Source organism: Cricetulus griseus, chromosome 2 (assembly GCF_003668045.3).
Source record: "Cricetulus griseus strain 17A/GY chromosome 2, alternate assembly CriGri-PICRH-1.0, whole genome shotgun sequence".
Classification (NCBI taxonomy): domain Eukaryota; kingdom Metazoa; phylum Chordata; class Mammalia; order Rodentia; family Cricetidae; genus Cricetulus; species Cricetulus griseus.
The window spans coordinates 174,016,708-174,025,361 of NC_048595.1; the positions used below are offsets into that span (position 1 = coordinate 174,016,708).

Genomic DNA, 8,654 nt, shown 5'->3' on the forward strand with positions numbered 1-8,654 from the left:
TGTTTTCTAATTATGCACGTAACTCTAACATTCACATGCTACACACACACACACACAAACACACACACACACACACACACACACACACACACACACACACACACACACACATTCACATGCCACTCTAAACATGAATCTTGTTAGCCTGCTAGCAACGTGGAAACCCCACAACTTTAACGACCTACTTACATGCCCCTCTCTGAAAACTTGGATTCTATTCAATAGTACTCTCCTTGTGTCTGAGTAAAAGACCAGAAAGGCTAATCCAGTCTGAACTGGTTTTGAGAACATATGTAATAAGGTAAAAAACATTTCCTTAAAGTGAATTTTGAAAGAGAATCCCCTATTTACCTGATGGGGGAGGGGATGTCCTTCTGTGTATATGTTTCTCTCATTGGTTGGTGAATAAAACACTGTGGCCAATAGAGGCAGGGAGACAGGTGGGACTAGGAGATGAGGAGAATTCTGGGAAACATAGGCAGAGGCAGATGCCATGTAAGATGCCAAAGGAGTAACAGGACTGGACCCTTCTCCGGTAAGATAAGATCACGTGGAAATGCTTAGATTAATAAAAATGGGTTAATAATTAAGACAAATCTAGCCAATAAGAAGTCCTAGCCACTGGCCAATAATTTTATAATTAATCTAAATCTTTGTGTGTTTATTTGGGGCTCAAGGGCGGTGGGACCTGCAGGGCCAAGAATCTCAGGTAACATTTACCATCTTATACCTATGCATTATTAGGTGTGCTTATGATTGAAATCAGATACATTCTGGGAAAGGGACATGCATAGTAAAGAAATTATTTATAAAATCCAATCTGTCAATCATAATAGAGAACCACCTAAACTACATCCCTTAATAATCGATTTCTTCTTCCATTAGACTTTATGGAAGGAGACCACAGATAATCATGTGACTTGCTACTCTTTTTCAGTATATTCTGATTTTTTCTGTTGTTTTGTTTCAAATAAAGCTTGCTTGCTACTTTTGAAACACCAGATCCAGGCTCCCAACTACTGGTAACTTGAGCACACACACACACACACACACACACACACACACACACACACACACACACCCTTAGTCATTTGCATAATAGTATCAAGTGCTTATTAAATTAAAAGAACTCTTTTTGTGGGTGTATGAGTGTATTTTGAGAAACAGAAATTATCCAACCCCCCCAACACACACACACACACACACACACACACACACACACACTGAAGTTGTACTTTAATGGTCTCTGGGGGAATCCTGGAGAATGTTTGGAAACTTGAAGATAGTTTAGCCTCTGTCAAAGTGGAAACTTTGGGACTTTCCTTGCTATGGTCACTGGATGGCTGCTAGAAGGCCTGGAACACCCTATTCCTGTACTAACTACTCTCTATATACCTCATGTAATCTGGGATGGTCTTGAACTCCTTATGAAGTCAAAGATGACCTTGAGTTTGAGATAATCCCATCTCTATATCCAAGTACTGGGATTGCAGGCACAGGCACAGTGCTGGGAGCTGACCCAGGCTTTAAGCACTATGGTCAAGCACTCTAGAAACAGCTACATCCCCAGCTCTTTTTTTTTTTTGGTTTTTTTTTTTTTTTTGGTTTTTTCGAGACAGGGTTTCTCTGTGGCTTTGGAGGCTGTCCTGGAACTAGCTCTTGTAGACCAGGCTGGTCTCAAACTCACAGAGATCCACTTGCCTCTGCCTCCAGAGTGCTGGGATTAAAGGCATGCACCACCAACGCCCGGCCTCCCAGCTCTTATTCTTGCACAGTGATGCTGGGGGCTGGTCCAGGCTCTATGCACTCTAGGCAAGTACTGTAGCAACAGCTAAATCCCAGCTCTTATTCTTGCCTTCTTACTAACCACAGCTACATTCTGGGATTTCCTTTCTGTCCCTTTCCTTAGGCCCAAAGGTGTCACACTCACTTCAAAGATCTTTCTGCTTTGTCTGTATCCTCACCAGAGGGACCACAAGCAGACTCTAGGAGATCATCTCATCTTCAAATTATCAGTGGCCAGTGATTCAAATGCTTCCTGGCAGTGAGGAAGTTGAGTGGCAGCTGAATAAACGAGTGAGGGTGTCAGGTTTTGCTTGCTCATCTGTACCCCTGGTGCAATAACCCAAGGACACAATAGATTCATGCCACGTTGATCTTTCTTTAGAGAAATCCTTCTTTCTTTATTAGAGTCACCAGTGGCCAGAGCTACATTTACCTGAGCTTGTATGTGTTTGGCCCCTTTCCTTTTCAACCATCTATCATAGAAGGAAGTTGAAGACCTAAGGGGGGAATGATGAGGACACCCCCCCATCTTCTGAAGGTGTCTACTGTGGGCTTTCTTGAATAGCTGTCTGTAGGATGGGTCATCTGATAAGGGACAGTGAAGCATTCAACTGGGGACTTAGTAATAGGCTTTTTGGTAACTGGGAAGAGGAAGAGCTATGAAGGAAAGAACATGGTGACTCAGCCCTGTAAGCACATCCTTGCCAGCTCCCCTGGGAAATCAAAATCCCCCCATGTATAACTGAAAGACAGCTTCATCCTCCAGCCCCTCAGCAGAGTCCTAGCTGCTCAAGCTGGACAATCACAAAGTAAAAGCAGCAGTTCAGAGGATGTGATGTTGGAGCCCCAAACAATGGTCCAATGGCTTCTGAATGTTTAAAACAAATAAGAAGAAAGTTTTCCCAGCACTGACAAAGAAAGACCAGAACATCAAAGGCTTGAGATCCCTTTCTCTGGGGAGAAATGAAGAGCATAACTCACAACTCTTGGCTCCCTGTCTATACCTCCGGGTTGGCACCCACCACAGAGAGGAACTGATGTGTTTAGGCATCTGTCCAGTTACTAGACAGTTACTAGTTTGGGGAAGGGACTTGATCTTATTCTTTGTATCTCCAGAGCCCAGTACAATACCTGGTACACAGAAACTACACAAGCCATGTTGCTCTCCGAATGAGTGATGAAGCCAGGGAGTGGGCGTGTTTTTAAACCAGCTAACAAATTCTGGAATCCCTGGGCTTCAATTTCCTCGTCAGAATGAAGAGTGAGCTGGTTTCTAATTTGAGCCTTTCATTATCTCTGCTAGGAAGTATGCAACTGTAACATTTTACAGATTTTAGAAGGATTCAGAAGAGCGTATGCCATGAGACATTGGTATATGGTGATCTCCCCTAGAGCTCAGTGAAAGTAGGAGAGGCCCTGAGTGGTGATTGTCATGTTCAAGGGACACACTGCCCTGAGATGGGTGGACTCGGGTCCTCACTAGTGTGATCTGCAAAGTGAAGACTCACCACTCAAGTGGCCTGTTTCCTGAGAAGAAAACAAGTTAGTGTGGCTGCCTGCCTCCTCAGTTGCCTCTGGGGTTGAGAGTCATTTTATGTAACACATCCAAGTGGTCCCTTTCTTCTTGCAAACATCACTTGGAGTCATTCAGTATGCATCCTTAGGAATGGTTGCTTGGAAACTGCTGGCCATATTGTCCTTGGGGCGGGGAGGGAGATGAAAGCAGATGGGGGCAGAATCTGAAGCTTCAGGACTGCACAGTGTCTTTAAAGAAGGAGATGGAAGGGCTGAGGAGATGGCTCAGCCAGTAAGGGGCTTGCTGCATAAGCATGAGGACCTGAATATGATTCCCCAGAACCTATATGAAAAACCTGGGCACAGTAGCACATGCCTATAATCCCAGTAGTGAACTTGCTGGCCAGCCAGTCTAGCCAAATAGGTGAGTTCCAGGTTCAATGAGAGAACCTGTCTCATAAAAACAAGATGGAGGGCTGGAGAGATGGCGCAGAGGTTAACAACATTGACTACTCTTCCAGAGGTCCTGAGGTCAATTCCCAGCAACCACATGGTGGCTCACAACTATATATTATGAGATCTGGTGCCCTCTTCTGGCATGCTAGCATATGTGCAGGCAGAGCACTGTATACATAATAAATAAACCTTAAAAAATAAAATAAAAACAAGGTGGAAGGCAACCAAGGAACACACACACACACACACACACACACACACACACACACACACACACACACACAAGCATACACATGCACAGACACAGATGGCCACACAATGTGGGCACGTGGATATTTCGCCTTCTGTATGTGTTCCTGGGAAACCTACAGAAAGAACAGGCCTTTTACCTTGAATGAAGAATGAGTCTAGGCAGTGTTCATAACAAGCCATTTAATGAGTCACAGTATTAGAAGAGAATACAAAAAGCCGTTCTTTATGTTTCCGGGGTTAATTCCATCTAATTAAAGTCTCAGCACGATGGAACAGTATGGGCATGGCCCTCAAATCTGGGAATAGTTTTCAGCCAGAAGACTCGGAGTCTTCAGGGCTACATACCTCAGTTGAGGAGGTCACTAAGATGGCTGTTCCATGTCTGGGCAGTTTCTGGCTCCCTAACCTGCCACATAGAGGTTCTCTTTCTTTTCATTTTTCAATTAGAGTATTCTATATTTGGCTTTCTCTGCACTGAGAACCTTCCTGGGGACTGTTGCAACACTCACCATTTGCATGGGCTTTCCTTCAGTGTCCATCACAGGAAGAGACTCAGAGAACCAAGGATGCTGATTAACCAGGAGTATGTTTAACTAGTTTCAACATGGACTCAGCCATGAAGCACAGGATTTTGTGGAAGAACCAAATCAAAGAAGGCTACAAGTTAAGGACAGGACTCTAGACTTAAAAGATCCATACTGTGTTGTGGCTGAGAGACCATATGACTCCAGAAGCACTGTTCTCAGTTTGTTGTCTATAGGAGGGGACCAAAACCTATGTCATCCTTTCCCTGTGTCATGTAGGTCCAACAAAACATTGTGCATGGGGACGATTCCAATAATGAGAAATGTCTCTATCAATACTTGCTTAGGTGATGGTATCCCCTGAAAAACACACATAAAAAGGAATGGCAGTATATTAATTCTTTCAGGGGGGTATATGATCTCCTCTTGGCAGTTGACCATGACAAGAGAAAAGCAGTGGATGGGGAAAACACACAGGGCAGATAGAAATATACCTCTCCCAACTTTGTACAAAGCAACTCATGACCTTAAACATTTTCAGTGCATCCTACGGATGTACCTCCATGGTACTTTCTAGCAGGGATTTAGAATCCATTGGCAAAGTTTTCTCACTAAGTAAGTGTAACTGGAACTATGAGAACTGTGCCCCCAACAGAAGGCAATCTAGTGAGTGCCCATGCTTAGAAATACTGTCAGACATGTTTTCTTTAAAAGTATCCCCAGGGCCTAGGACAGTGCAAGGCGCAGGGAAGCCTCTCTACATATTTGATAACTGATGACTGATGAATGTGTTTGTTTCTGATGGTTGATCCAATCCTGTTGATTTAACTAAACGTTTATGAGCTCATTCAGGCAAGTCACGGGAGAGAGTTTTAGCCCACAACAGAACTTTTGTTTTTACTGTAGATGCCTCCTCTCAGAGAATGCTTTCCAAACCAGACCACCCAGCTGCACCACTCTTCCAGAAATTGAAAGGCTAGAAAATATTCAGATTTGCTATGGCAGCTCACACACAGTTTATTATATGTGGGTTTCTGATGCTAATTTGTGAAATATAAGAAGGATCCAGCATACAAATCCAATAATCAACTTGATAATTGGTTAAGATCATAAAAATAGAACACAAAATGTCTGAAGGAAGTTAAGCAGCATGCAGGTTTTTGGTTTTGTTTTTCGTTTTCAGTGATGGAAAGAAGAGGACCCCCCATGTCTTAATTTATTGCCCATCAGTCTGTGGTTTTCATAACCCTGTGTGTTTGTTAGTTTTTTTGTTTTTTAAACTTGGCATTAGCTAGTGTCATCTGAGAAGTAAGAACCCCAACTGAAGATGCCCCCATCAGACTGTCCTGTAGGCAAGCCTGTGGGTCTTTTTTTTTTTTTTTTTTTTTGCGGAGGGCCCAGCCCACTGGCAGTGGGAGCTGGGGGAAGGTTGACATCCCTGGACAGGTGATCCTGGAGTGTGTAAGAAAGCAGACTGAGCAAGCCAGAAGGGACAAGTCAGTAAGCAGAACCCTTCCATGGACTCTGTTCTAGAACCCCTCCAGGACTCTGCCTCCAGATTCCTGCCCTGCTTGAGCTCCTGCCATGGTTTTCCGCAATGATGGACTGTGATCAGTACATATTAACCAAGTAAAACCTTTCCTCCCTAAGTTGCTTTTGGTCATGATGTTATTACAGCAATAGTAACCTAACAAAGACACCTGGTTTTAGTTTTTTGCATCTAACGTTTTCCTAACATCAACTCAATGGGATGAAAACTGGGTATCTAGCCTTGTGCTGAGTGCTCTGGGAGACTGTAATCTTGCTAATGACTTTGGGAAAATAAGGAAATTCACCACCATTATGATTTCATTGTATGTTTATGTGCATGCGTGTGTCTGTCTGTCTGTGTGTGTGTGTGTGTGTGTGTGTGTGTGTACATATATTTAAATTCATGATTCCTGGCTCATAATCCTAGTCTGCCTTGGCTGATATCCCTCCTCATTCCCAAGGGTTCCTTCCCTAAGACTACAAAGAAAGAAACTTCTGAATAGCAGCATTGCTGGCATCCCACCCAATCTTTAGACCTAGATTGTCCTTTTATCCCATCACATTTCTGTAGGAATCACAGCTTAAGTAAGCATTGGAGAATCCAGGATTGACAATCTCATGGGCCTGTTTTCTTCAATGGGAGGAAATGAATGAAGCCGTGTCACCTGGAATGCCAGAGTGAAAGTGATGGAACAACCTGGTGACCCTTGGCTATTCTGTCAGGAATCAGCCTCCACCAGGATCCCTCCAATATCCTGAGCATTGTTTAGGCCCTAATCCTGAGTTTTGTTGTTTCAGTGAATAGAACCCATCTTTGTGAATGAGATCCCTGGTACTTTGTATCCCCCGCCAATAGAATTCTATCCTTATGTTTATCACTGATCCTTCCTTTAGGCTGTAGCGACGAGCTCTGTTTATCAGCCAATAGAACTCATTCTTATTGCAGAGGTCACAGGTGCTTGGCTACTTTGGCAGGGAGTTTCTATGTAGCTATGACTAAAGCTTTGTTATGTTAATTGCCACATGGTAACCTTTTCCCCAGTGTTTTACTGTGCTTATATGTAAGAAAAATAAAGCACAAGGTCAGACTCTGGAAGTTTTGACCCAGTGCCTGCAAAGATGGTACTGACCCAAGTTTCATTCTTCACCTTCAGCGCACATCATCTCTCTGTTGGCCATGAGGCTTGCTGGATTCCAGACACATTATACCGTGTCTACTGAGTCAAGCCTATGCAAAGGGTTACCCATAAAATCTATGAAGGACAGTTTTGGAGAGCTGCTGGGCAGCTGGACATATGTAGTTCCTGGAGTGCCTCTCCACTCCACCTTTAAGTTATCCTTTGGAATAAGCTGGCCCACGTGCTTTCCTGAATGTTTAGTCACTCAAGCATGTTAATTGGACCTGCATACACAGTTGTGGAAACACCAATTTGTAGCTGGTGGGTCAGAAACACAGGGAAAGCCACTTGGGATATTCAAGGGGAATCTGAAAGAGGGCCTTGGAGACCCTGGCCTCCACCTGCTGGATCCAAGACTATCTCTGGGGAGACAGTGTCAACAATGAGGAGAATCAGAAACTAGCTGGTGTCCATCACAGCAAAATTAATAATATGCCTAGTGCTGGGAAGAAAATAGGTTTCATGGCTGGAGATATGGCTCAGGGGTTAAAAGCACTGACTGTTCTTCCAGAGGTTCTGAGTTCAATTCCCAGCAACCATGTGGTGGCTCACAACCATCTGTAATGTGATCTGGTGCCCTCTTCTGGCACACACTGTATACATGATAAATAAATAAATAAATCTTTAAAAAAAAAAAAGAAAGAAAGAAAGAAAGAAAGAAAGAAAGAAAGAAAGAACTGCCTGCTTTGGAAACTCGGGGCAGTTCTCTTCCCAGGGAACGACCCCAAGGCAGTGGAATAAAATCCTTTAAAAAAAAGAAAAGAAAAGAAAATAGGTTTCAGAAGTGAAATGTGTAGTGGGATACCATAGGAAAGAATGGGTTTAATTGATCTTTTTTATACCACCATTGGAATCATCTATTTCACATCAGCATAGGAGGGGAAGGCTTCAGGCAGATGTATGGTTATGAGCCCAAAAATACCAGACTTTATTCAGAAATTACATACCATAGAGAGTGCTAGTATAAGACTTCTTGCTCAGAGAGAACAGATGTCAAGACATGGAGTAGATGATTTGCCTAGCAGTAGCTATTTAGTGTGATAATGGCGTTTGATAGTTTGGACACAAACACCATTGTCACACTCCACAGCTCTGCTAAGGAAAAATCTGTCGGCTCAAAGGTGTTAACTTCACCTTCACATCCTTTTGCTGGCAGCGACTCCTCTGTGGCTCCACACTGTAACATGAAAGAGCATAGGAAAGAGTCTGGTTTCTTGAATAACCAAGAGGGTTCACAGAGGCCTTTTACCAGGAGGAACAAACTCCTGTGGAAATGGATGGCAATTTGTTTACTTTTGTTTCTAGGAAGCTTGAGTTCCTGGAGGAGACACTTTACACAAACCAAATTATACATGGAAGTGACTCCATTGGATTAATAACTTCCACCAACTCACCTCATCATGGTTTCCAATCC

The 8,654-nt window shown here is 43.4% G+C and overlaps 1 non-coding gene across 1 annotated transcript; it reads right to left on the reverse strand.

The window, feature by feature from the left end:
• Positions 1-8,257: 8,257 nt before the first annotated feature.
• Positions 8,258-8,337, reverse strand: Mir122 (microRNA mir-122). Its single transcript, NR_105101.1, has one exon. It is a non-coding gene; the product is annotated as a microRNA mir-122 (primary transcript).
• Between the last annotated feature and the right edge of the window lie 317 nt (positions 8,338-8,654).